General features: G+C 31.2%; 1 non-coding gene across 1 annotated transcript; it reads right to left on the bottom strand.

Annotated features, from left to right (window-relative positions):
- Nucleotides 1–924: 924 nt before the first annotated feature.
- Nucleotides 925–1,018, bottom strand: LOC148762882 (small nucleolar RNA snoR8a). The gene has a single exon (XR_016026857.1). It is a non-coding gene; the product is annotated as a small nucleolar RNA snoR8a (small nucleolar RNA).
- Between the last annotated feature and the right edge of the window lie 5,216 nt (nucleotides 1,019–6,234).

Below are 6,234 nucleotides of genomic sequence, written 5' to 3' on the forward strand. Positions count from 1 at the left end.
GCCACGTGGCACTAATATGATAACGTGGCAATGTTGACGTGGCACTGGATGTTGACATATCAGTGCCACGTGGCAGATTAAAAAAATTTCTGGAAAGAAAATTTCTACTACGTCATAGGAACTAAATTGAACAAAAATATATAATACGAGAATTAAATTGAACAAAATTAAGATGTTGAAAGACTAAATTGAAAAAATTATTTGAAAAATACAAATTTTTAAGTAGGTTATTGATATACTCATTAATAAATCAAATATTTAAGTGTAAAATATTTATTGTGTTAAAATATATATATATATATATATATATATATTTTGTTGCTTGATTATTTGATTTTAGAATATGTACATTAAATTATCTTTTTTGCAAAAATTAAGTTTGAATTCTCCTTTTATAAAAAAATTAAAAAAAAATTTCATCCTTAAAGTCAAATTTAGATAAATAACCTGTATTACGTTAAAATAAAATAATGTAAAAAAACTAAATAAATTCTTTTTTCTTCTATTTATAATACTATAAAAATTTAAAATTTATTGAACTTAGTTTTTAACTTGAACTGAATTCAAATTAGTAAAATAGATCTATTTAATTACAACATTCACAATTTACAAATACCCATTCTTTTGAAATTATTAAACTCTTACCCAATTTATCTTTTATTTAAATTTACTCAAATTTTCTTATAAAACGATTTATTTAAATTCAAATACCATAATCAAATCTATCAAATTTAAGTTTAAATTATTAATTTAGATCTATAAAAAATTTAATAATAAAATAAAATGATACAAATATTTACAGTTATATTTAACTTTATTAACCATAAATGCAGTTTTTAATTTAAAAATTTTTAACTTAAAAAATATAACTTGAAATATTAAACAAAGTATAAACATAAAAAATAAATAAAAAATTGAAAGGGAAGAGCTCAGATTCTATGGTTGTAATAAGAGGTTTGTCATGTCCAAGTTAAGCAAGTCAAAATAAGGAATTATTTTTATAACCATCACTAACTCCATATCTTCGTTCTTCATTTAAAAAAAAAAACTAAATCAACCTATTTTGCTAATTTGAGTTCAGCCCAAGTTAAATACTAAGTTAAATAAATTTTAATTTTTTATACTATTATAAATAGAAGAAAAAAGAATTTTTGTAGCTCTTTTATATTATTTTATTTCAACATAATGTAAGTGATTTATCTAAATTTGACTTTAGGTATGAAATTTTTTTTATAAAAGGAAAATTCAAACTTAATTTTTGTAAAAAAGATAAATAAATGTACATATTTTAAAATCAAATAATCAAGTAAGAAAATATTTATATATATTTTTTAACACCATAAATGTTTTACACTTAAATATTTGACTTATTAATAAGTATATCAATAATCTACTTAAAGATTTAAGTACAGGGATTAAATTGGACAAAATTAAAGAGTACATGACTAGATAGTTCTTTAGACTATTAAACTGCATAACAGGAGGAGAATTACCCTGTGAACCAGAAAGATCATAACTATTAAAACCAAAATTTGAAGTAGTACAAGAATCAAAGAATAAAAGATGTGGTGAATGATAATAAGAATCATTAAAAGTGTTTTAAGGAGCAAAGATTTGAATATAATTTTGTGTCGTAGAATCAAAATCGGTATGAAATGGAAACAAATGTTCAAAGAATAGTATATCTCTAAAAACAAACACTTTGTGTGCATTCGGATCATATAGTATATAGCTTTTAATTTTTATGCGATAACCAAGAATAACACACCTTCTAGACATGGAATCAAATTTTTTTCTATAATTAGATGATGTAGAAGCAAAACATAGAGAACCAAAAACCCTTAAATGTGTATAGGTAGGACTCTTTTGAAAAAAATTTTTATAAGGAGTTTTATTCTTGAGAATCGGAGAAGGAAGCCTATTTATAATATGTGCAGCCATAAGAATGGAATCACCTCAAAATTTGAAAGGTAATACAGACTGAAACATAAGAGACCTAGCTACTATCAATAAGTGTTTATGCTTCCTTTCAACTATGCCATTCTATGGAGGTGTGCCAACACAAGAGTTTTGATGAATAATTCCTTTTAAGAATAGAATTCAGCCAAATCAAACTCTTTTGCATTTTCTGTGCTAATTTACTTAATACTTTGACCAAACTGATTGTATATAAAATTGTAAAAAAAAAAGGTATAATGCCAATAACATCTGACTTAGTTCTTAACAAGAAAATCCAAGTAAATATTGTAAAATCATCAACAATAACCAAAAAATAATGTTGATCAGTAATAGTTGCCACTGCATGGGCCCCAAACATCCATATGTGTCAACTCAGAAGGTTCCATTGAACTTTGGACATTAAGAAGCAATTGGAGTCTTTTTTAATTTACCAAGGGATAAATTGGACAAATATGATCTTTCAATTTAATAAATATGTTTAACTTGTTTAGACATGAGACGGTTCATTTGAACACAATTAACTTATTTAAACATTAATAATAAGTGATTGTATATATCTTAAGTATTAATAATTTAATAAAAGAGTTTAAATATATTAAATAATGTGAATTAACTAATTAATATGATTAATTAGACGTGTATTAATGTCATATATAGATTAGACATGTTAATATGTATAAAATACTAATATTTTCGTGTCATAAACAGGTGGATACAATTATGACATTAACATGATTATTCAAAATTCTTAGATTTAATTTTTTCCACGTTGCAAGTAAAGTAATTAAAGAAGAGTTCTATGTGCAGTAGTTCTAGTTGGGCGTTTTCCTTATGCGTGGCACCCACGTGTACAGTTTCCTTTCATGCGGCGTCCATGCGTGTGCAACCTGCATGCACAATTCGGGGCAGAAGATGTGCATTCATATATGCGCCGCCTTCATGCGTGCATGCCAATCCTGCGGTTCCATAGCTCTGCTCGACTCGTTGTGTTGCGCCTTGTGTGTGGTCCAATGTTGCTAACGTGTAGCGCCAACGAAATCCGTGTAGATGCTGGCCATCTATATCATCAGGTGATTGATAGAAGTTAACGACCATAACAAGCTTGCAGAAATTTGCTTCCAGGTGAGTATTAGCAATTGAAAAAAATGGCAGAAACCAGTGGGAAACATATCATTGAAGAAAAACAGACTCCGCTGTAAGACTCTTGTTCCAACTATGTTTGCTATCTTCCATCACTAAAGTCTCATGTAAAACTTTTCAACTAGAACAAATTAATAATTTAATGTAAGGAATTGTAAAAATGATTCCTGAATTAATATACCTGATTATTGAATATAGTAGAAGAATCAAGATGTTACATTTCTTGTTTAATTAGGATGTGCTTCATAGTAATATCAATGGAGTCGATGGCTATATATATATATATATATCTATATAAATTTTGTAGTTCCATAGCTTTAATAAGTATCAATGCATTGATACAAAGTCTGGTTTGTAAACCCATATACATAGTAAAAATAAAAGAGTGGCAATCTGCACCCTTGACACCTCATAGAACAGAATGCAAATCTTCTGCCCCGTATTGGTGTCCCATTCCCTGCCCCTCTTATAAAATTATGCCATCTGTCCAATGAATGGAAGTTTATTAACGGCACGTTAACTCCCCTTTTTTTTTTTTTTTCTTTCCCTGATATTTTCAGTCATTACACTCCAATCTTGGAAACTCAGCCATCTTAGGGATTTTTGTATTGTTCTTAGCTTTACTCTTATTCATGAACAAGTCGTCATCAGTTAAAAACTCAAGTGGTATTTATCTTCTTTGTCATTCTCTGTTTTAGCAAAACCCAAAATAAACGCTATTGGAGAACTTAGATCCGAAAAGAACACAGAAGCCATCTTTGAGATTCTTTGCTGAAGAAGGGATCCAGTGGACAATTAACTTACCTGTAGACACATAAATTAAAAAAAAATAAATAAAAATGAATAAATAAATAAAATAAAAAAAAAATAAAAAAAATAAAAATCGGGATGGCTGGGCGTACGCCCAGCCATCCCGTCGCCTTCCCATCCCCCACCCACTACGCGTGAAGTGGGGGGCTCTGACCACCAACTCCAGGGGGTGGCAGAACCCCCCTCGCCGGGTTGTCCAAAAAATTGGACAACCCGGCTCTTTAAAAACCCTGCAAAAGAGAAACAAAAAGAGGTTAGACACAAAAAATCAAAGAACAAAAAGCAACAACAAAGAAAAAGGGGAAAAAGGGTTGAGATCTGAGAAGAGAAAAGAGAGAGAGAGAAAAGGAAGGAACGGCCGGGGGAGAGAAGAAGGGAGAGAGCTTGACGCCGGCAACGGAAGGCGAAGCGATTCGTCGGCTAGGAGAGAGAAATCCGAGAGGAGAAGGGGGGGACGCCGGCGCCGGCGAAGAGAGAAGAAAGGAGAGTTTTAGAGAGAAGGGAGAGGAAACGCTAGAGAGAGAAACTGAAAGGCTGAAAATGAGAGGAAAGGACGAAAGCGGGGTTTATATACACGAGTCCAAGGCCTAAAACGGCGTCGTTTTGGCAGAGGGAAGAATCCAAAGGGTCGACCCCAAAACGACGTCGTTTGAGGGAGTCCCCAGAGCCCCAAAACGGTGCGTTTAGGAGAGGGCCAAGCGGACCAAGGAAGCGGGCCAGGCAGACTTTCACGCGGCCCAGACCACTTGGGCCATCCTTCCGGCCCAACAAGGTATAACCCATTTTCCTGTTTTGTTTTGTTTGGGCTTCTTGGTGTTGGGTCTAGCCCATTTCAATAAAAATACGTTTTTTTTTAGGAAAGAAATATTTATACTTAATATTAAAAATAAAAAAAAAACAAAAAATAAAAATTCATAAAATTAAAAATTAAAATATAAATGTAAATAATAACAATGACAAATAATAAAAAATGTTAATATTATAAATATATTTGGAGGCTAAAAAAAAAAAAAAAAAAATAAAATAATAATAACAATAATTAATGATGCAAATATATATATACATTATATTACATTTTTTTTAATAAAAAAAAATATAAAAATATAAAAATATAAAAAATAATAATGATAATAAAAATGAAAAATAAATAAATAAATATAATAAATAATATAATTGGAATAAATATTTGAGTATTACCACCAAAAAGGGGCAAAGAGTTGCCTCTTTCCGGTGGATATTTTCGGGTACGAAGTCAGGGACGGATTTTCACCGAAGCGTCGGGATAAATCCGAACTCTAAACTCCAAAACCCATTAAGCCTAATAATCATTGTTAGAAAACAATATATATGGAAAATTTTGTTAATTTAAATAAATATTACTAAACAATCCAATCGTTTAAAAATTAATTAATTATTTATTAGACAAGCTTTGTAACCAAGTAAAAAATTGGTCAACAACAAATATGGATTTAAATAGACAACTAAAAAATAAATAATAAATAATAAATAAATAACCAAATTTTTTTTAAACAATCAATAAACGAATGCATATAGATACCATCATTTTACACTGTCATTGCATGCCACTCATATTTTGCAAATGGCGCGGGAATCCCGATGATGAGATTTCCCCGAGGAGCTAGTAGAGACGAGTTCTTCCGGGGATATCTCTAGGTGAGGAGGATTTCGAGACTTCACCAAAGCGTTGGGATAGTCTTCGAATAATTCTCCAATAAAAGATTACCGACTCCATCATTTAAAATAAACAAGTCACGACATCATTCTACGCTTGCATCATATGCATACGTAAGACCAAGTGAAAAACTCAGTCTGACAATTCAATAAAAATTTTTAATTAATAAAATAGGGATTAAACTAAGAAAATGCTATATTAAGATAACTTAAGATTAAATGGTACCGTTCGTAGAACGGGCGTCACGGAGGTGCTAATCCTTCTCCGTGCGTAACCGCACTCCCGAACCCATCTTTAAAAAACGTGGACCAGTTCTCGTTCTTTCGACGGACCTAAAATTAATTTAGGACTTCGTCGATTAAGAATCGGGTTAATAGGTGACCAATCACACCTAGATAAAAAAGATTGGTGGCGACTCCCACACCTTGCGATTTTAATTTTCGCCCCGCGTCTGGCGGACGGGTTCCCGGACCCGCACGTCACGACATTACCAATGGCCTTTGATTAGCGTGGTTTGTGATATGTTGGTGTGTATTGATGCCATGATATTTTATTTTGGCTGGTATGTTGTAACCTGATGTGGTTATGTCTCGAGATACTGTCAATATTCTGATTTATGCTGTGCTTTGAGG

The sequence above is a fragment of the Theobroma cacao genome, chromosome 5, assembly GCF_053813885.1.
Source record: "Theobroma cacao isolate CCN51 chromosome 5, ASM5381388v1, whole genome shotgun sequence".
NCBI lineage: Eukaryota > Viridiplantae > Streptophyta > Magnoliopsida > Malvales > Malvaceae > Theobroma > Theobroma cacao.